This window comes from Centroberyx gerrardi, chromosome 19, assembly GCF_048128805.1.
Source record: "Centroberyx gerrardi isolate f3 chromosome 19, fCenGer3.hap1.cur.20231027, whole genome shotgun sequence".
Lineage (NCBI taxonomy): Eukaryota > Metazoa > Chordata > Actinopteri > Beryciformes > Berycidae > Centroberyx > Centroberyx gerrardi.
In genome coordinates, this window is record NC_136015.1 from 26,275,499 (window position 1) to 26,299,351 (window position 23,853).

The 23,853-nt window shown below is 42.2% G+C and overlaps 1 protein-coding gene across 1 annotated transcript in view; it reads left to right on the plus strand.

Annotated features, from left to right (window-relative positions):
* The window catches only part of LOC144542874 (nuclear factor 7, ovary-like), a 443,231-nt gene that overhangs the window by 349,180 nt on the left and 70,198 nt on the right, over positions 1-23,853 (plus strand). The gene's annotated exons all lie outside the window — the stretch shown is intronic.

Here is a 23,853-nt window from a genome sequence, read left to right on the forward strand (position 1 = left end):
TCTCTGTCTGCCAGAACTGCCAAACATGCTTTGTAACCTGTCAAAACTACATTGTAAACATCACAAATCCATCAGAAACTGTTCAAAATGCATTGCAAACTGTCAAAAATACATTGTAAATCACCAAAACCCACTGTAAACTGTTAAAAAATATACTAAAAACTGTTAAAAAAACTGTATTTTACATAATGCAATGCAAAATAAAAATGTAAAACATATTGCAAACTGTCAAAATGCATCATAAACCAATAAAATACTTGGGCATCAATGTGAAGCTCACCGTCTGGCTTCATTCCTGAAAAGATGACTGCTTGGAAGAAATGAGTTTTTGTTGGAGAAACGAGTTGTTTGTGGGTCACAGACAGTTTGAGACAGACGGCTCAGATCAGATCCATTAGCAGGGAGAGAGGAAAACAGACGGAGACAAACTGACTGTGAGTTCAGAGAGAAGAGACCAGACAGCTGGAACAGAGAAGCACATCAGGGCTTCTGACTTCTTCTGCAACTCTTTTTCTTGTGTTCCTGTCTTGCATCTTGCTTTACACACTTGCCAGCAGACATAAAAGCATATATATTACATGCAAATATGACTGCACACACACACCTGCCTCCCTGTTCATACACCTCACACCCCTTGACTAACATGTTCACTGTTACAAAGTCTATGCAAGCAACACATGCAGCAATGCAAAGAGCAACGCAGGAGACGTTTCTCGCACTCTCGCTTTGTCAAATCAATTCACACGATTCGCCACGTTCTTCTTCCAAACCTTTCACCTGTTGGGTTTATTTAGACAGGAAGTCCCGCCTTACACGGCACTTCTCACCGATCGCTAACATCCTGCACGGTTACTTCAAGCCGTCCAGCTGGGAAAGAGTGTTCATCCGCCTGAAAATAGTCCGTGTGGAATAAACTAGCTTTATCATTCCACAAATTGGCCCATAAATCAGTTGGAGCTGCTGATGACAATAAGCTAGTTTGGTCTCCACTACGACCACCACTATGTTTTCAAAAGTTAGGATGATTACGTAAAATGCAGGATATCAAAAATATTTACTCTATCTAAAGGTGAAAAACCAAAGGGAGAAATCCTTTAACCCCTAACCTTAACCATGTGTTTTAGTTTACCTGTTGGCTAAGCTTGTCACATGACAGACAGGTGAAAATAATCCTTTCATGGTGGAGGAACCACAGCACACAGAATTTGAACAGACAGAACATCATTCCCATTCAAATCAACGTTCCTGGACGGTCGGAGCGGCGGCCATCTTGCTGTGACCCGTCGGACTAGCTTCTGTATAAAGCGACTCACAGCAAGTCACTGAGCTGAGAGCAGCTGAGAGGTTTTACAGCAAGAACCAAAGCAGCTTCTCTGTCTCCTTGCTGCCATGGATTGCTAACATGCTAATGTTGACTAGAAGAGCTAGAGAGAGAAGTACAGTCTGTGATGAAGCTACGTTAGCCTCGTCGCTAACGTTAGCTTCCAGTTGAGTTCTGACAGTTTGCTAACAGACTCATCTGCTCAATTCTTGTGTTGTAACCATAGCAACTAACACTTAAAATTCCATAATCACCATTTTAAGCTGTTTAAGCTAGCCATAGCTACCATGACAAAAGTGGAAGGACCGTTCTATCCATTCAAGTTCTTAGGGACGTCATCTTCACATTATTCATGTCCACGTGTGAGTTTTGGAATTTGTGCTCTTTTCACAAGACTTGTGTTGATTTTTGAAAAACCCACTCATGGTACCTCTCCTGTCTCCTCACACTCCTGTGTTGATTATACTGTGAGTATTAATTAGTTTCAGTCATCAGCAGCCTGAAGGAGTTCATCCTCGATATGCAGACGCTGGCTCATTATCTGAGAATTAAAATGAAACAAAAAAACCAGCTTAAACCTTTCCTGTGTCACAGCACACAACTACACACACACACACGGACACACACACACACACACACACACACACACACACACACACACACTTCACCGGGGATCCTGAAACTAACCTGTTCTATAATTTTGAATTCTGTCATGATTTGAAGTTTTATTTATCCAGGAAATGGTTTTGTGTCTGTCTGCCAAAACTGCCAAACATATAATATAACCAATCAAAAATATGTTGTAAACAATCAACAGTCCATCATGAACTGTCCAAAAGGCGTTGCAAACTGTCAAAACAGCCACAGTAAAGCATCCAAGATTCATTTTGATCCTGAAGGCGGCGAGCTGAGGTTCAGCAGGCAGGAAGAGGAAGAGTCAACACACTGATGGACACGTATTCATATATTTTATTTACACCGTTTTCCTGTGATAACGAGTTAATTGTCTTTGTTTTCTCAATATATCGTTATTTATGTCATTATCTTGAGATAACACATTTTGTTTTCCCGAGATAACAAGATAATTTTCTCATTATCTCAGGAAAACAAAAAAAAAAGTCTGGAGATAATGAGATCATTTTCTGCTTGGAACGAACATCCTAAAGGAAAGCAGATTATTTAAAAGCCAAATGTTGATGTCTGCCTACCTATTTTTTTTTGTTTTCTTGAGATAACAAGACAATTACTCTATACCCATTACTTTATCTCAAGATAATGAGAAAAGTGATGTTATCTTGGGAAAACAGAATGAATTATCTGGAGATAAAAGCATAAAATCAGGTAAATTCAAAGCCTGGATTTACCAGCACTGTGTCCTCCCCCGGGATTCTGTGGCCCCTTCTGGTGTACGAGTTTCCGCTGTCGACTGTCAAGGGCTTCGAGAGGAGGATCAGCCAGTTCCTCCGCAGGTGGCTGGGCCTGCCACGAAGCCCGAGCAGCATCGCTTTGTACGGGCAGAAGAACAAGCTGAAGCTCCCCATGAGCAGCCTGAGTGAGGAGTTTATGCTTACCCATGCAAGAGAGGTGCCGCAGTACAGGGAATCCAGCGACCCTGAAGTCTCCCAGGCTGGCACTGAAGTGAGGACTGGGATGAAGTGGAGCGGGCTGAGTCGCAGCATGCTGGTGGGGCCTGTGTCTTCCGGGCAATCAGGGCTTGGCAGGATTTCATCAACGCGCTATGACAAAGCCCAGGGCAAAGACAGGCGCTAACTGGTCCAAGAGGAGGTGAGGGCTGAGGAACTGCCTGCTAGCCACATGGTGGGGATGCGGCAGCGAGGCGCACGGACGAAATGGGAACAAGCTATGGACCGTAAGATCTCTTGGTCTGAGCTTTGGCAGGCTGAGCCTTTCCACATCAAGTTCATGATTCAGTCCGTCTATGATGTCCTACCCAGTTCATCCAGCCTCTTCTGTTGGGGCAAGGTGGACACACCATCATGCCCCTTGTGCCTCAGAAGAGGAACGCTAGAGCACATCCTCAGCTGTTGCCCAAAAGCTCTGGTTGAAGGACGCTACCGCTGGCGCCACGACCAGGTGCTGAAACTGATCGCGGAGACCATCTCCAGCGGCATCGCCCATAGCAAGCATCTCCGACCAGCAAGGAAGGTGATCGCCTTTGTCAGAGCAGGGGAGAAGCCCCAGCCCCAGCCAAGAGCGACAGCAGGGATCTTTGGACCTGCACCAGACTGGCAGATGAAGGTCGACCTAGGGAAGCAGCTCCGATTCCCAGAGACCATCACCCTGAGACCAGACATCGTGCGGTCCTCTTAGACATCTAAGCAGGTGGTCATGCTGGAGCTGACGATTCCCTGGGAGGAGCGAATGGAAGAGGCCAATGAGAGGAAGCATGCCAAGTATGCCGGCGACGGGGGTGGCGTGCACGGTGTGTGCCGGTAAAGGTGGGCTGTAGAGGCTTCGCAGCTCAGTCTCTCTGCCTGGCCGACAGTCTGCTCGGCATCACAGACCACGTTAAAGAAAGGCCATCAGAACCACCATCGAGGCAGCAGAGAGGGCCTGTAGGTGGTTGTGGATCAAGAGGAGCGATCCGGGACTTGATCAATCCCGGCTGGGTCGCCTGGGCGAGGGTGTCTGATGTTGAAAGACCCAAAACACCCAATGAGCCCAGGTCATCATCACCGATGATGTGTCCAAGGGCATCACTCGATATTTGGAGAAAACAAAAAAAATTGACTTGTTATTACGGAAATACGGCGTCAATAAAATGTATGGATTTATGTCCTCAATGGGCTTCCATAATATGCAAAACAGGAAACCACAACTTTTTAAACTCAGGAAACAAACATTGAAATGAATGAAGTGACTAAGTGATGCTGTAATCCGCTAACTTCATTTCATGCTCACAAAGAGATGAACTGCTTCTACAGATCACATGAGAGGAAAAAACTCAAGCCAAGTTTGGTTTGAATATGAAAACAGACGGTTCATGATAAACCTTTTCAAAATTCATTCTCTCATTTAACCGGCACAGAAACACACAGATGGAAACTAAAAACACACAGAAGGCATAGTTTTATTATAGTTTTTAGTAGACAAGACAATTCAGTTTTAATTTTTGTTATTTTCATTTCAGTTAGTGGCGATGCTTTTTAACACCTAGTTTTCATCTTTGTTTTAGTTTTATTCTATCACACACACACACACACACACACACACCTCCCTTCCTTATGGTTTTATTATCTCTATTCTTATTATTATCTGATTTTTCTGTTGCGGTTTGTTTGGGTCTGATGTGACGGGGCAGGGTGGGATTCGAACCCGCGGGACGTCGTACGCCGCGACGTCCCAGCCACGGAGCCGGCAGGAGCAGAGCATGCTGGGATTGGGGATTTGAATCGATGCTGCGCTGTCAATCAGAGAAGCTGCTTTTATTCTCAGAACAGGCGGCCGAAGCCTCAAGACAGAAGTTCATACAGCTGACAGAGGAGGAATCGCTGTAACACACACACAGAGACACACACACACACACACACACACACACACACACACACACACAGTGACTTTGAGAGAAAAATGCTGGTAAAAGGAAGTTAAACACACACACATAAATGTACACATGCACGCACACAGGCAGATTTGCATTTATATGTACAGATATGCACAAACCCTGAACACACACATTGAAATCGAACACACACACACTTCACACACACACGCACACACACACACACACACACAGCCTCTCATCCTCCAGAGACTTGCAGAGGCCAGGGAACGCTTTGGAAAGTTTTAAGACTGTTTATTTTTGACATTTCTGGGACAATTTTGTCATTTGCCTGAACACACACACACACACACACACACACACACACACACGCAGCAGAGTGGTGAAGTGTTTTGCTGCTGTATGAAGCAGCTGCTCCATTCAGAGTCTCTCTCACAATACTTAGTTCACTAAGTTTGTTAACCCTTGCTGGTGCATGATGGGAAACAGGACACAGTGGCAGCATCGGTGGAGTTTAAAGTGACCCGGTGCCATGGCAATTGATCCCGTTACCATGCCGACGACACGAGTCTTGGCCTGTCTGACCCGGGTGACATTTTCCATCCTGACATGGAGGAAAGCGTTTCAATCAGAGACTGATGGAGCAGAGGATGATGGGATTCCAAATAAAGCCCAGACAGCATTAGCATGACATCTGACATCTGACATCATATATCACGTTTGTTTTTGTTCAAACACATTTCTGTTACAGTGCAGGGCTTTTCACACAGCACCTGTTAGCCTGTTAGGATTAGTTTAACCCTGCTCTAACAGTTGGCCCAAGATTATCTTAATCCTGGTCTAACAATTGGCCCAGGATTATCTTAACCTTGGTCTCACAGTTGGCCCAGGATTATCTTGACCCTGGGCTAACAGTTGGCCCAGGATTCGTTTAACCCTGGGCTAACAGTTGGCCCAGGATTAGTTTAACCCTGGGCTAACAGTTGGCCCAGGATTAGTTTAACCCTGGGCTAACAGTTGGCCCAGGATTAGCTTGACCCTGGGCTAACAGTTGGCCCAGGATTAGTTTAACCCTGGGCTCACAGTTGGCCCAGGATTAGCTTGACCCTGGGCTAACAGTTGGCCCAGGATTAGCTTGACCCTGGGCTAACATTTGGCCCAGGATTAGCTTGACCCTGGGCTAACAGTTGGCCCAGGATTATCTTGACCCTGGGCTAACAGTTGGCCCAGGATTCGTTTAACCCTGGGCTAACAGTTGGCCCAGGATTAGTTTGACCCTGGGCTAACAGTTGGCCCAGGATTAGTTTAACCCTGGGCTAACAGTTGGCCCAGGATTAGCTTGACCCTGGGCTAACAGTTGGCCCAGGATTAGTTTAACCCTGGGCTAACAGTTGGCCCAGGATTAGCTTGACCCTGGGCTAACAGTTGGCCCAGGATTAGTTTAACCCTGGGCTAACAGTTGGCCCAGGATTAGCTTGACCCTGGGCTAACAGTTGGCCCAGGATTAGTTTAACCCTGGGCTAACAGTTGGCCCAGGATTAGCTTGACCCTGGGCTAACAGTTGGCCCAGGATTAGTTTGACCCTGGGCTAACAGTTGGCCCAGGATTAGCTTGACCCTGGGCTAACAATTGTCCCAGGATTAGTTTAATCCTGGTCTAACAGGTGACTCAGGATTATCTTAATCCTGGGCTAACAGTTGGCCCAGGATTAGCTTGACCCTGGTCTAATAGTTGGCCCAACATTAGTTTAATCCTGGTCTAACAGGTGACTCAGGATTATTTTAACCCGGGCTAACAGTTGGCAGAGAGTCACCTTAAATTGACCCAGGATTAGTTTAACCCCTTTTCACACACAGACATTTAACCCATGGCTAACTCTTATTTTAGGGCTAATGATTCACTCCGCGTTCTTCTCAGCCCGGGGCTTACATGACCGAAGGTAAACGCAACTTGTGTTTACATGATCGACACACGACCGGAGAAGGTATTTGATTGGACAAGTGACGCAAAGTCTTCTGAACCTTTTCACTCAGCCAACAGATAATCCTGTTTTTTAACCATTTTCTGAGGAAAACCCTGAAAAGTCGGGGCTAGGTCCAGAGCAGGGTTATGTATTTGTATGTGTGTGTATGTGTGTGTTTGTTCATATGTGTGTGCAAGTGTATATGTGGATGTGTTTGTGTATGTATGACATATGTATGTGAAATTATACAATGCATGCCTGTTGGGTGGTTGTAAAAGCCCCTAGGGTTTTTTTTTATACCACCTGTGCATTGTTTCTTTTTGTATATATTTGTTCATATTTTTTTCTTTTCCAAATTGCACAAAAAAAACCAAACAAATAAACAGGGTCAGCTAGTCCTGGGGCTAACATCGGGGTTATCCCACTTTATAATTTGCCTGTGTGAAGTATTTGTTAGTTTGTTTGCTGGGTGAAAAACCGTCACGACGAGTCGATCATGTCAGATTTACGTCGTCTTTCGTACCTCTCATGCCTTGGGATCCAGTTTTGTAGCTCATATCCTTGTGGTTCAGATGGGAATTGAAAAACTGCGACTTCATGCAGCTTTATTCTGTTCACACTGATTAGAAAACATCAGATCTGAGTCACATGGGAGGAAATAAATCAGAGTCGGGGCACTTTCACTTTTATTCTCACTGGAAGTCGTTCTGGATTAGAGCATTAGCTCAATGCCTTAAATGTAAAATGTAAATGCAATTTTTAGCATTAAAACTCCATACAATCCATTTTCCCGCGGTCTTTTCAGGAGAACATCCCCTCTCCTCCTCCTGCTGCTCTGAACACGACATTATCTTGTCCAGCAGAAACGCCACGAACTGAATCTTTAAAAAAGTATTTCCACAGCTTTCCCCCCCCATTAGTAAAGCAAGTTGACAAACTTCATGCCTCCATGAAGCATTTTCTTTTTTTGCGGCGGCCCCTCTTAAAGCTCCCCCACCCTCCAAAAACCAATTACTTCCTACGGCTTTATATCCCCGTTCATAATCCCGGAGCCGGCAGATAGGAGGATTCCCGGCCGTCAGCTCTCCCGGCTACTGAGGCTTATTGAGAGAGAAGAAGAAGAAGAACAGCTGAAGACGAGTGCGTCCGATGAGTCTGAAGGAGACGGACGGAAAATGAAGCGATTCAATTAGAGGCGGCGGGGAGTCGGGGGGTCAGCGAGGCGTTCTGCAGTCGGACGGCCCAGACAAATGAGGGAGCTCGTCGTTAATAGGGCTGCTATTCTGGAGCTGAAGTGTCTGTCTGGCCTCTTTCTGCCAGACGCTCCACACTTTCTGAAGGGTTTAAACTCCAAAAACGCTTTTTTTTTTATTCTGCCGAGTTTCGATATGAATACGAAGGGTTTTAATTCCAGTTGCGAGACTTTTTTTTCCAAAACGACAGATTAAAGCAGATACATTATGAGACATTATGCTGCTTGTCGCGACACCGCGGAGGAAGAGCGGCGGCCCGGTTGAGGTTCAAGATGCTGTTAATTGGATGCTACTTTATACTTGACCTGGGAAATATCTGCCCAAACATTTTATTTTGTAAAACAGTAACCAAACCCCACCTAAATCCCTTTCCTAGCTCCATGTGTGGAGCAAGGCACCGACACCACCAGGGTTTGGGGTTCGATTCCACCTGTACTCACAATGCACTCAAGCGTCCAGCAAGTGACATTTAGGATCGTCCTAATATGTATAAATGTATAAAGAGCTTTTCACATGGGACACGATAGTCGCTGGTGAAGTGAGAGTTTGTTGTGTTGTCACCGAGTCAGGAACACTTCTGACGTCTGTGATTTCCCCAAAACTTCATGACTGTTTTTAATTAAAGAGAGACCCCAAAGGGTGTATCAGGTACATTACAGTTCAGTAGTTATATATGGCTATGTAAACATATGCAAACGTTAGCTAGCTGGCTGTCGTTATAGCGGCATCTTGTAGACTACACAGCTGTGCGTTGTGGCCGTTTCTATGGTTACCATGCGCGGAGCACCAGCTGTTTTTTCCAGTGTAAAAAGCCCTTAAGACTGGTATTACATGAAGACCTCATGTAATTAATCAATTACCCCCAAAATCTTTGCCTTTTCTGCAACGCATTCACACAGGATAATGAAATTAGTTGAAATCAATCCCAGATACAATTGTATAAGGTCAAGATTTGACATTTTCAAGATTTTAGATTTGACACTTCCTGTTTTAGCAAAGCAAAACTTCAAAGTTTGCTGGCTCCGGGAGGAACAGGAGGAAGGCGCACATTGTGTGTCAAAAACAAATTACAGCTTAAATTACAGAGAGCTTGATTCACACAGGATTGGTATTACCAGTGGACCTCCGTCTGCTAAATTCGGCACATAATTTGCAATTTGAATTCTTTACAAATTCCAGATGTCGCAGATTCCCTCTGGATCTCCATAACGTCCCCAGCTGACGTTAGTCCCGTGCGAACAGGACTCGCATCGCCTCAAGGTTTGAAACTCCTTCTTTATTTGAAACTCCTTCTTTAAGCTCCTTCTCTCTTCTGTGACTGAAGTGATTCAACGGGGAAAATCAATAAAGGATCAGAGTTTTCACCTGGTTTCACCCGTTCGAGTTCATGGAAAGAGCAGCTCGTCATGCTGTGAGCGTTCAGTGTGAATTAAACACCATGTGTTTATTTTCCTCCAGCACTCTGAACGCTCAGCTGTATCTCCTCTGCAGCTGGAAACACACTGGATGAATTTATGTATGCATGCACACAGTGACTGGATGTGTGTGTGCAGAGTGAAATATGTTTTCTGCTGTCTATGTCACAGGGTAAGACATAACTTATGTTGGCATTTTTTTCCACCTTGATATGTTTTTAGAGGCATTCTGGTCCACTAAGATTTATTTTAATCATAATATTCATGTTTCTTTTCCACTGCTGTAAAGTGGCAGCAGGCCTCACAGAAGAGGACGGCACCATTTCCCCCTCTCTGTCTCCAAGTTTTTTACAATATCAGTTTTTATATACTGCAAAATACATCAATCTTATCTTATTTAGTCTCATATTCAGTCTTTCTTAAAGCAAGAGAAACATTCTGCAGGGAGGAGAGATAACTCCACTTAGAAATGAGAGTCAGTCTGTTGAAACCAGTCAGAATAAGGCAGAAAATTATTGAGTCCTAAAATTCAGATTTTAGGACTCAATAACAGACTAAATGACTTGTTACGATGGAGATTTTTTGCAGTGTATTTTTTGTTGATGCAGTGGTTTGTGTTGGTTGGTGTTTCCTCCTGCTGGCTGCGTGGTGCAGACATTTTCTTCTGCTTCACGCTGCCAACTTGCTAGTTTTCTGATCAAAATTCGCTCCATTTTTCTCTCCCAGAATGCACTGGAAAGAGCTGCCTGGTCATAAGCTGATTATCAAATCCAAGAATGCCAAGTCGATGCTTGTGAGCTTGTGGAGAAAGTTCTTCCCAAGACAACTTGTGAATCTTGTGCATCTTGTGCATCTTGTGCATCTTGTGCATCTTGTGAATCTTGTGCATCTTGTGCATCTTGTGAATCTTGTGCATCTTGTGAATCTTGTGCATCTTGTGCATCTTGTGCATCTTGTGAATCTTGTGCATCTTGTGCATCTTGTGCATCTTGTGAATCTTGTGAATCTTGTGCATCTTGTGCATCTTGTGAATCTTGTGCATCTTGTGAATCTTGTGCATCTTGTGCATCTTGTGAATCTTGTGCATCTTGTGCATCTTGTGAATCTTGTGCATCTTGTGCATCTTGTGAATCTTGTGAATCTTGTGAATCTTGTGAATCTTGTGCATCTTGTGCATCTTGTGCATCTTGTGAATCTTGTGCATCTTGTGAATCTTGTGCATCTCGTGCATCTCGTGAATCTCGTGCATCTTGTGCATCTTGTGCATCTTGTGCATCTTGTGAATCTTGTGAATCTTGGGTCTTTCCATTCTTTCTCGTCAGTCAAGTCTTCGTCCGCTGCTTCCTGACTGGCAGGTAAACTTCAGGATCTTAATCCGTCCTCTGTCCTGTCTTTCTTTTGTTTTGGATTCGAGCGTCGGCGGTTAGATTATGTAAAACGCAACATGGAGGAAACAAGAACATATTTATAATGTAGATTTAATTTGCTCTTCTCAAAAAGAAACAATGTGTGACAAAAAAAAAAAAAAAAACAGAACAAAACCCAATATTGGTTGACAGACAGACATACATACAGTGTGTACACGCATATATTGTTATATATATATTTGTTAGCACTAGTGCTACACTGTGTTTGACAGCCTGTCTAATCAACAGCTTTGTCTTTTTACATATAACTCTATAATCCATATGTTAAAATTTTAAAGACATTTAAACTTGTTCAAAAGACTTCAACTGTCAACCTTTTCAAACTGAAGCAAGCAGACAAATTTTCTTCAGAAAATGTAACCTTTTCTAGTTTATTTATTTATTTATTCTTTTTTATTCAACTCTAATTGTGGTACTTTTACATTACCGTCTATTTGGGTTTTATTGTATGTAAAGCACTTTGTAAACATTGTTTTTAGAAAATTGCTAGTTATTATTATTATTATTATTACATTTAGATTGATGTGTATAGTTGATTGTCATTTGTCTCTTACTGTCCCGTCATCCTGTGCCTGTGCCATGTATTTCAGTTTGTACTGTTACTGTGCAGTTTGTCAAAATGTCCCCAAAACAAACTGCTGTACATCGATTTTCCTTGGCGAATAAACTGATTCTTATTCAACAAAGCAGAGAAAAATAAAAAATAAAATACGCGTGGGTAAACATTACTCTCTCTTTCACATTTCACATCAGCGACTGCCTCCATTTAACATGACTGACACTTTTCCAGCAACAAGGGGAACGCCGAATTTCCCTCAACTCCAGTCAAATTTCCCCCGAGTCCCGCCCCCCCCACCCCCACCCCCACCCCCCTACCCCCCTACCCCCCCGTCCGGTTCTCCTGCCGTTTGAAGCCGGATCCCGTCTCCGTCTCTCCGTCCCGGCAGCCCAGAGACGCCTGTCATCCTCCGCCATCCTGTCACGACGAAGCGAGACAGACCGAGAGAAGCCCCTCCCCCTCTGCGGCGCTGCGGCTCGGTCTGAGCCCAGCCAGCCGCGGAGTTTCCCTCTGCTTCCTGGAACGCTCACAACTTTTTTTTGCGGAAGTTGAAACTATTTTTTATTTTTTTAGTCTTCAAAAATACAACAAATTGCCAGTGGCAGTTCTTTCTATAACACCAGAGTCAGCTGAGTACAGCACATATATATATATATGTATAATAAGACAATATCCAAAAAGAAACAGAGAGATAATACACAATAAAAATTACACAAATTTAAAAAAGAAAATAAAAATAGAAGAAATTAACAATTAAATTACTTTATATTGTGTAAATACAAAGTGTAATTTTTGGGCATTCATGCTTTTCATACATTTTAGAGATTTGGAAAATGTCATAAAAAATGTGTTAATAAAATGTATGAATATATACAGTTATGTCCTTATGTCCTTCTGCAGAAAACAGCCGGTGTCTGATCGCACAGGAAGTGATGCCTTTTACGTTTCCGGTTTGTTTGGAATCAACAGAAGAAGAAGAACTGGGTAGTTAGCATGAGCAGCGATAGCCACTGTGGCGGATGAGTAGATGTTGGGTTTCTCTAATCATGACCCACTTCTGGTCCCTCGACCCAGACGTTGAAGAACGGCGTCTTAATAGGAAGCTGAAACTGACAGACTGACTGGCGTCCATACAGCAGAGCGTGCTAATGACACTGTCTGAAGACGTGTGTGTGTGTGTGTGTGTGTGTGTGTGTGTGTGTGGGGGGGGGGGGTTATGGTCGACTGACTGTGAATCACATGGATGATTCTCCTCAGCAAATTACCATCCTGTTCGTCTGAGACCAAATCATCGCCAAGAGAGAAAAAACCCTGGCTGGTTTTCCTCTGCTATTTTTACCTCTGAACTCAAATTAGCAAATGAGTGGAGAGAAGAAGAGTGAAGAGCATTTACAGAAGTGAACAGGATGTCCCAGTCTGCAGGAGGAACTGTGGGAGTACTGGACCCGAGAAAAAACTACATCTCATGCCCCTCATGCTTATACTGACTGAAATATTCAAACCCAAGACGCTGCACCATTGGGGAAAAAAAAAAAAACTAGATGTCATTTTCTGCACATTTCCCCGTAATCCAGCCTGATGTGTTTGGTGTCTTTGGAAACCTTGGGATCTGGACTAGAACTTAAAATAAAGTTCTGTGGGTTTTAACAAAACTTGGCTGTGCAACAAGCGTTTGTAATGATGGAGCCACCGGTATAATTTTAGCTGGTATGAAATGCTCTAATCATGCCGATTGACCGCACAAAAAGTAGTTACCGCTGTTTTCCTTCGTAAGGCAGCGCTGGAAGCAACGGGGCTGATGGGAAATGTAGTCTTAATGTGGAGAAACACTAGCACTAACAATACTACTGGTGTGAGATAGAGGAGACCAACTGTCTCCAACATGGACTCATTGGTTTACAGTCATTAGACCAAGGTAGAAACATTAATCTGACAATGATGTAGATAAGAATGGCGTGACGTTTCAAATAGGCCACGCCCACAAAGTGTGGTACAAGAGATGCTTCCCGCTCAATTTCTATTATCAAAACAATAAATCGTCATTTTCTGTGGTTGAAGAAAATGTTGATTTGTTTTGATTATCGAAACTGAATCGGGTTTCACTCTTAACGCACTTTGTAGGCGTCGCCTTTTTGCCGTGTCATCGCCATTCTTATCTTTACTGATGTTTATAGAACCTTTAATATGCAGTATATACTGTATATATATATATATATATATATATATAACTGATGATGATCCAGCTGATGAGTCTCGTCAGTGTTTGGATCATCATGTAGATCTGTTCTCATCAGACTGAGTTCCACCTACAGACTGATGATCATTATTCATTAACCCTCAACATGCTGCTGCTGCTGCTGCTGCAATCACTGCTAATGAGCAGAGTCTCATCAGACGCCATCTTGGATTTCTCCAGAGAGAGTTTAGTCTTCATGCTGTCAACATGGAGGAGGGAGGAGGAGAGGAGAGGAGGAGGGAGGAGGAGAGGAGGAAGGAGGGAGGAAAGGGAAGAGAGGAGAGACAGGAGGAGGAAAAATGTTGGGAGAGGAGAAAAGGAAAACAAAGCTGGAAAAGGAGAACAAATATAGGGAGAGGAGAAGGAAGAGGAGAAGTGGAGAGAAGAAAGATGAAGAAAGGAAAAGAGAGAAGATGAGAGGAGAAAAAGAGAAAATATGAGGAGAGGAGGATAAATTGAAAAAAGGGAGGAGAGAAAATGAGGGGACACGGGAGGAGGAAAGAGGAGAAAAGAAATGGAAGAAAAAAAGGAGGAAAAAAGGCCAGAGGAGAAGTGGAGAGGAGAGAGATGAGAAAGAAGAGGAGAAAAGATTCAGGGAGAGACGAGGAGAAGGAGAAGGAGAAATGGAAGAAAAGGGGAAGTGATGAGAGATAAAGCAAGGAAAGAAGAGAGGCGAGGAAGGGAAAGAAAATGAGAGGGGAGAAGGAAGGAGAGACAGAGGAAGAGGAGAGAGAGAGGAAGAGAGACGAGATGAGAGGAGGAGAGAGGAGAGAGGAGAGAATGGGGGAGAAGTGGGGGAGGAGAGGAAAAAGGAGAAAGGATGTGAAGAGAGGAGAGGGGAAAAGGAGAGAAGAAGGAAGAAGGAAGAGGGGAGAGAGAGAGATAGAGAGAGAGAGAGAGGGGGGGGGGGAGAAAACAAAGAAAGAGAGAAAATGGCAGTGGAGGAGGGGGGTGGGGATGATGTGGTTACCTGAGCGACGGTAACCACGGCAGCCAGGCGTCTGACCTCCAATCATCCTTCCTGGATGTGTTTCATCTGTCTGTCAGAGTGTGTGTGTGTGTGTGTGTGTGTGTGTGTGTGTGTGTGTGATTAAGGGATTATCAGCTACATTAGATCCCAGGAGGCGAGAAATGAATGTTTGACTGAACCATCTCTCTCTCTCTCTCTCTCTCTCTCTCTCTCTCTCTCTCTCTCTCTCACACACACACACATACACACACACACACACACACACTCATTTTTCTGTCTTTCTTTGTCTCTTGGTATCTCAATCATCCACTTGCTCTTCTCTCTCTCTCTCTCTCTCTTTCTTCAATCATCTCCTTGATTGTGTCTATTCTTTCTTTTCTGTCGTTCTTCATCTCTCTCCTCTCGCTCTTTCACTCAATTGTCTACTTACTGTTCTCTCATAATGTCTCTCTCTCTCTCTCTCTCTCTCTCCTTTTCCTCCTTTCTCCATCCTGAGGAGCAGAGCGATGCAGAAGGAGGAGAGGAGTATACACACACACACACACACACACACACACACAACGTCTCTTCCTGCTCACTGCTCTGCTGGTTATAATTTTACATTTGTATATTTTCTTCTTAACCATCAGCGGTGTAGTTTCCAGTTGTCATGAAAAAAAATAAAAATAAATAGGAACAATAATAATAATAATAATAATAATAATCTGTAATTCATCAGATTTTGGATTTTCCCAGTAACCTTCCTGTACTTTTCCCCTCAGAAACAGACTCAGTTCATGAAGTGACATTTCTGTTGAGGAAGCCACAGCAGCTCGTCCTCAGCTGAACCGCAGGTGGAGAGTTTCCATCTTTATTTGAATTTTACTCTCCTGAAACGTATTCACACTTCTCTAATCTGCCCGGCAACTGTTACATCTGGACCAGGGAGAGGAGTCAACATCGCTCTCCACTCTCAGCTATTTCACTCTTTAAAGTGATAACTCAACAGTGATCCAACCTATGTCCAGTTCATAAATCTTCTCCACTGTCTGTTCTGTACTGTCTGGAAAAATCCTCTGCCACACAGGAAGTGATGCGTTTTACGTTTCCGGTTTGTTTGGAGTCAACAGAAGAAGAAGAACTGGGTAGTTAGCATGAGCAGCGATAGCCGCCATGGCTGAACAGACAAAGAAAAGTGACAGAAAATCCAAGCTCCGCCCACACTGTTTGATTGACAGGTGATCTGTGGGAAGAAAAAACAGATTAACAGTTTAAATATCAACATGTTTGAACCTGCTGAGTTGAACATTACAGCCGCATTTCCTCGACATTTTTCTCCAAACCTTCAACAATGTGATCGTTTGTGTTTTTATTTTCGCACTTCTGCTTTAGAGCATTCTGTGCTTTATATTGTTTTGCAGCATCTGAACTGAAAAATAAAAGAACTGTGTCTCAGTCAATAGGATATTTTTCTCCTATTATTCAGCAAGTGTGTGGATTCTTCCTGACCTACTTATCTCATATTGGATTTTGAATGGATGCACCTGCGGGTCGATGGGATTTATGGACTTAATACTCAGAGGCAACGGTCTTTTCCTGTTTATTGAGTTCGTCCCACAACGTTCCCACGTCTCCAGTCTGCCCAGCAACCATTACAGATGAACAGATTCGGATATTTGACTCTAAGTGTCTTGTAGGTTTACGTGCTGAATGTTCCCACATTCTCAAATTGCCTCAGCAACCATTAAATCTGAAATAGAAACCTCTGGTCTGCATCAGTGCGGTGCTTGCAGAACACTTTTCTCAGCTATCTGACACTTTTCTTATTAAAATGTTCCCTCCTGCTGACGGCAGCTGGCTGGTCAGGATTTCCTTTTCTAGTTGAATGTTACGCTGTGCTTCCCTCAATAAACTAAAAAACGAAATAATAAACTAACAAACCTCTTCTTCCATAACATATTCTCAGATCCGATATCGGCCCAGAAAACATTATTTATGTACGAAATAGATGAAAAAAAAGACAATAGCATGGTGTTTGCATTGCATGTTCCTCAGCTACGGAAGCCATTTTACATTTTTACATTTTATTCATTTAGCTCAGTGATTCTCAACCTTTTTGATATCAAGGACCTTAATTTAGTCCACATTAGAGCCACAGACCCTCATTTGATGAGATTTTGTCTCTCGGACCCAAATCTGAGGATATCTTTATTGTCAGATATAATTTTGTCCAGAATCCCATGACTGTCTGTATTGTAGGTAGAGAGATAACAGAGAAACTGTGATCATAACAGTCATTCTTCTACATTCTCTAGTTGTGTTAACTTCTTGTAAATTAAATAATGCTGAAGTTTAACAATTCATCAATTTGCTGGAGACCCCTTGGAACCCCCTCAAGGCCCCCTGGTGGTCCCCGGACCACTGATTTAGCTGATGCCCTTCAATAAGTGCAACAGTAGAATAAGCTTCACTTCTCAGCAGACTGACATTACAAGCAGCCGGTAGCAGGAGCGTACAAGAGAGAGTAAAGGATGTGACTGATGTGTAAGGTAAACAAGAAGTCAGTGTCCCCCTCTAATCTAGTCCTACATCTGAAATCTGCCCGGCAACCATTAATTCTGTACCATGTATGTTTAAAAATGTAGACAACAGCATGGTATTTGCAGTGCAGTCTCCTGAAATACTGAACTGTCAATAACTATGTTTTTAAAAATCTAGTTTTGACAAAGAAACCCCAAATCAAGCTATTTTTTATTTATTTATTTATTTATTTTGTAATTCAAGTTTTTATTAATTTTAAGAGTTTTGGTACCAGACAATGTTTCACCCTTACATAATTTGGTGATAATAGCAAGAGTAAGCATTTCATAAAAGGTTCAACATTATCAAGATAATAAAACTGAGTTGATAATAATATGGCACACACATAAAACATACAGTAGAGTATGGGGAGGGAGAAAACAAAGACAACAAAAATAATGAATTATAATAATAATGAAACTAAATAAGAAAATACAATACTTTAACAAGGCTTATTTATAATTTTGATGTGAATCCAGAAGTCATCCCATAGCAATAATCTACTTTCAAGTCTAGCATCCAGTTTGTGAAGCAGACATTCAAATGAAGCTCAAATCAAACTCATCAAATTACTTAAGGATTACATATGGATTGCATCACTGAGCTGAGGTAATCAATGGGTTAATTTAATTAGCAATCTGTGAGAGATTACATTTTGAAACTATCCTTCTCCAACAAGTGAAAGACACACTGTCCAGAGAGACTTCAGTAGTATGTATTAATAGATACTGTATGTGTATATGTATGTATGTGTATGTCGAACATGTAACATCAGATATTTTTTTTGTTTGTCAAGAATCTACCATGTTTTTGGTTTTGTTGTTGTTTCTTTTTTGCCTATTTAATGGATTTTCTTGTTTTGTTTCTTTTTTATGTATTCATTTTTTGCTGTTACATGTTCGAAATAAACACACATAACATAAATCATTATGTACCTGGAGGTTTTGACTGAACTGTATTCCCTCAGCTGTTACTTTACCCCAGAGCTTTTCTCCTCTGACCCAGGAACAATTCATTCTGTACCAACATCTATCAGCATGCTGTTTGCAGCATCATTTATTAAGCAGTTGACTTGAACCATTTCTCTCGCAACATGTTCTTGGATCGGAAATCTTCAAGGCAAAAATTAATTCTCCACCAGTCAAATTAGGCAACATTAGCATGATGTTTGTATGGCATTAGCATGTTTCTCCCCCGAAACCAACTTCCTGAAAACTGAATTACTTTTTCTCCTGAAAAGCTTTTTCATTCCAAAAACTGAAACTAAGAATCATCTGTTAAGTGAACACCAGTGAACACCTCAGGGCTTCTTACTAAGAAAAACATCCCTTAAAGGTTCCTTGAAGAATCCTGATATGTTCCTCAGTGTTCATGAACCCTGATGAACTGTTTCTGAACTGGGTTCTGTAGGAATCTTTTGGGGTTCCCCTATGGTCGCAGCCTGAAAAAGTCTTCCAAGGTTTCTGAAATCCCCTTTACTTTGGAAAATATTCACAAATTTATAATCTGCGTAGAAACAATGAATTCTGCCACAAAAACTGTCCAACATTAGCATGATGCTTGTGCAACATTAGCATGTTTCCTCCCCATCTGAAAGACTGTTACCATATAGCCTTGTAGCAACTTATTCAAAATCAACAGCAGCAGCAATCAAACTAGGCAACATTACCATGGTGTTTGTAGTTTCTATGGCATTAGCATGTTTCTGCCCCCCATCCAAAACACTTATACAGTTTCAGAGCAACTTCCTCAAAACTTTTTCTCCATAATATATTCTTGGATCAAAAATCTGCCTGGCAACAATTAATTCTGTACAAAAAACCCCAACATGAACATGGTGTTTGTGTGGTGCTAGCATGTCCCCCCCCTGCCCCGATCCAAAATACTATTAGCATACAGCGCTGTTTGTCTTTAATCCTCCGGTGCCCTGACCTGGTTTAGATCCTGGTAAAACCCCTCATTAGAATATCAAAGTTAATCTATTTTACCCCCAAACTCGTCTTCAGAGGGCTGTGAGAGATTTCCTCAGCTGCAGTGATGTTTCCCTGAGGAGAACGCTATGAGCTAGTCTGGAGGAAAAGAACAAAATTAAAGAACAAAAAAAAAAAAAGAAGCATGCCGACAGAATCAGGCTCTGAACTTTGGGGGAGCGGATATGAGGCTGGAAGATAGAGGTAGTTTAATGAATAATAATAATAATAATATGATACTTTTCCTCCTTAGGGAAATTGTCTTTTCGCTTACTGCAGAGGTCATGGCCAGCTACAGAACAGCAATATCGAAGGACCTTTTTGCTGACAAATGTTAAATGTTCATGGAAGTACGATAAGGATTCACAAACTCTTTATGAAGGAGTTCCTCGAGGAATGGTGTGTAAATTGATAACCTTTAAATGTTTCTTACGGCAGTTTTACTTTTACTTTAACATATTCCTGGATCTAAAATCTGCCTAGCAACAATTAATTCTACAATGAATTTGGACAAGGCAGCGCTTGAGAGCTGGTAGGGGTTCAGTGTCTTGCTCAAGGACACTTCAGCAGAGGCTTGAACCTGGACCTCCAGTTGACGGACGGTGTCCCTGCTCCCTAAATGTCTCCATGGCCTCAAAGGATTTTCTGCAGATGTCTGTACTCCGAGTTCGAAGTTGGGCACAAAACCTTTTTAAGTATTCTGCCCCCTTCACTTGGAATGCTTTTCAGATTGACCTAAAACTGTCTGAGTTGATTGCATTAGGAGAATTCAAATCATTTTTAAAAGACTTGGAGGATAACACGATCGATCAATGTCTCTGCTATAAATCTACTTGAATTGCTTCAATGGAATATATATCCTTTATCTGAGTGTCTTTAAGTTATTAACTTTTGTTCTTGTTATGTTGTTATTTTGTCCATGTATGTAACTTTGATGTACTGTTGGCCAGGTCTCTTGTATAAAAGATATTTATTTTTAATCTCAGTGAGACAATACCTGGTTAAATAAAGGTTAAATAAATAAATAAAACTCTCTACACCCCCCTGCTGCTTCAACATCCTCCTCGAAGAAACCTGAAATGTTACAAAGTTTGTGGAAGAAATGCCAGGGATCACAAAATCTTCATGAAGGGGTTCCTCAAGGAACGCTCTGGGGTTCTCCTATGGTTGTAATCTGAAACCCCCTACAGTTTACTCAAAGCCCTTTTACTTTTACTTTGTAGCATATTCCGATATCTAAACAGAGGGCTGAACCCGGGACCTCCAGTTGACGGACAGTCTCCCTACTCTCTACACCAACCTGCTGCCTCAATATCCTCCTTGAAGAAACCCCAAATATCAAAAAAATATTTATTAGAAAGTTCGAGTTGAGAGAGACAGGAAAGTTTGGGGAGAGAGAGAGGGGGATGACATGCGACAAAGGTCCTGAGCCGGATTCAAACCCGGGACGTCACGCCTACATGGTACCCGCCTTAGAGCCGCTGAGCCCCCAGGACGCCCAGAGCCCTTTGACTTTTACTTTGAAATCTAAAATCTGCCGAGCAACAGTTAATTCGGGCGGAGCGGCAGAGCAGCAGCTGTGGATGCGACGGGGATTCAGTGTGTTGCTCAAGGACACTTCAGCAGAGGACTGAGTATCGTGGACAGGCTCGCAAACCGCCAGGCCATCCTGCTCCAGTTCTGCATCGGAAAGTGGGGGTGGGGTGATGATGGGGGGGGGGGGGGGGGGGGGGGTGCAGCGATAATGGCTTTGATATGGAGATATTTTGTTTATTCTGCTGTAGAGAGAATTAAAGCACACAGGAGGGAATTAAAGGGAAAATCACCTTCAGCAAAGACTGCAAGGCTCGGCACAATCACTGCTATTTAAATATCACCGCTGCTGCTTCTCTCTCTCTCTCTCTCTCTCTCTCTCTCTCTCTCTCTCTCTCTCTCTCTCTCTCTCTCTCTCTCTCTCTCTCTCTCTCTCTCTCTCTCTCTCGTATTTCAAATAGTCAAATCCTTCTCTCATGTTTCATATGCAGCTTTACACCCTCCTACCTACAATCTTTCCATTTCTTTCACTCTTTCACATTTTCCAGATCTCTCACTTCTCTCTCTTTCTTTCTCTCTCTCTCTTTCAGACTCCATCTCTTTCTCTCTCTCTCCATCTTTCTTCTTCTGTCTCTCTTCCTCTTTCCTGCCTTGTTTCTTTCTGTCCTCCTCTCCTCTCTCTCTCTGTCTGTCATGTTATTGAGGCTTGGTCTCTCTTGTTTTTATTTATCCGTCTGTCTGTCTCTCACTTCCCTCCTCTCTTTTCTTCCATACACACAACCTTGCATATGTTTTGAGTCCTTGCTTGCTATTCTCTCTCTCTCTCTCCCTCTCTCTCTCTCTCTCTCTCTCTCTCTCTCTCTCTCTCTCTTTCTAGTTTCATGTATTGAGATCACGGCCAGTAGCTCACCTTAGAAAACCCCCATCCATCCTGCACTGGAAGACAATGAGAGAGAGAGAGAGAGAGAGAGAGAGAGAGAGAGAGAGAGAGAGAGAGAGAGAGAGAGAGAGAGAGAGAGAGAGACCTGTTAAACCAATAGAGAGATTGGATTCAGGTTATTCTCTCCAGTATTAAACATTATGAAGCTTCAGAGAGCAGAGAGACTTTCTGACAGTGAGCCGCACTGTAAGAACTGAAGGTTTTTGGACAAAAAGGTGTCAGATAAATCTCGACCCTGTTTACATTCACAAGGAATTAATAATAATAGTAATAATAATGAACTTTCTTTGACAATTTGTATGTCACTGTGTAGAAACGCCATGTAGAGTATAATGTGTTGGCAGTGTGAATCGTTTTCTGTGCATTACACTGTATCTCATTCATCTACATTTGCATGAAACTGTAAGCTCTTATTGTGAAGCAGTTTGCGCTGCTGTAATGTATTGAAATGTATGTAGTATGTGTGAATGTATGTATGAAAAACATGTTTTTTAACTTTTATTCACCCAGGGAAAGCCGAGAAATCTCAATTCTGAAAGTCCAAACTGCTGCTTGGCCTGTCGAGAGTTAAGAGGATTGGTTTGGTGATCGATAGGTTCGGCTTCTACAAACTTTACAGTTCATTAATTGCAATTTACTGACTGTAACTCCAACAGAGGTATTTATCTCAGTTACAAGCGTCATTAATCACTGTTTCAACAAGTGTGAGATGATGTCAGTCTGTTCAGAGAAGAGGAGACAAGCAGCCGGCTGAGGAGGAGACTAGAGATACATGAACCCCATTAACCCTCATATACATATACTGTGTATATATATATATTTATATATATATATACTGTATATACACTACCAGTCAACAGTCTGGACACCTGCCTGAATGTTCTACAGTATGTTCTTCATTCTCTTAAAGCATTTTGATCTAAAGGCTTCTGCTTAAATGCTTGAAATTAGTTTCTTAGTCAAATATAAATAGTGAAGTTGATGAATTTCTTTCCAAAGCCTTTGCCTTTCCATCAAGGCAAAGAATCTAAAATATAAGATAGTTTTGATTTGTTTAACACTTTTTTGGTTGCTGCATAATTCCATTTGTGTTATTTCATAGTTTTGAGTCTTTACTGTTATTCTAAAATGTGAAAAATAGTAAAAATAAAGAAAAATGTGGTGTGTCCAAACTTTTGACTGGTAGTGTAGATATACTGAACAAAAATATAAATGCAACATGTAAAGTTTTGGTTCCATGTTTCATTAACTAAAACAAAATTCTCACCCCGTCGGTGAGATTTTTTGTCAATCTAATTATTTTCTTATATGAACTGTAACTAAGTAAAATCTTTGAAATTGTTGCATGTTGCGTTTATATTTTTGTTCAGAATGTAAATCCAGCCTGGTTAGACAGAAGACCAGAGGCTGCCTGACTGGTGAGCTGGAAGCTGGAAGAAATGAAGAAACCGAAAGCTTAGATACTCAGTTACGGTTCCTGAGTGTCCTGCAGGCTTTTCTTCTGCCTGACAGTTAACGAGTCACACCTGCTGTCAGGTAGCAACACACCAGGTGTGACTCGTTAACTGTCAACAAGAACTAGAGAACTTCCTCATGGCATCAAAAAAAGGATTACATCAGTATAATTATTCGTTAAACCACCGCTATCATCAACTCTCACAACTCAGAAAGTTCAGAGCTTCATCCTGCCTGCGTTTCTTTTTTTCTTTTTTGTTCTCTAATTTAGTTCTTTTCCTCCAGAAAAGCTTGAGGCGTTTCTCCTCCGGGAAACAACATTTTGAAAAGAGAAATTGAAAAGAGCGAATGAGAAAGAGAATTTCCCTTCAGGGATCAGCAGAGTTACACATTATATTATCAGAATATATATATGAGATATGAATTCACAGGCGTAGACACACACTTGATAAAGGAAAAGCCTTCGGGAGTCGAAGGACCAGAAGCTTTTAGAATCTGACTGGGAGCCGAACAGGGAAATCAGAGGAGTCACCAAGTCAACTTTGCTCGAGTCACAAGTCAGTCTCAAATCTTGAGGGACAAGTCTCAAGTCTACATGTAGATTACCAAGTCAAGTCAGAACAAATCAAGAGTCCAGTATCAATTCAAAATCTTAAAGAAAACTAAATATCTAGGACTTTTCAATGCAATATGGTTTTAATAGGATAAAAACTTGGTAAGAGCATCATG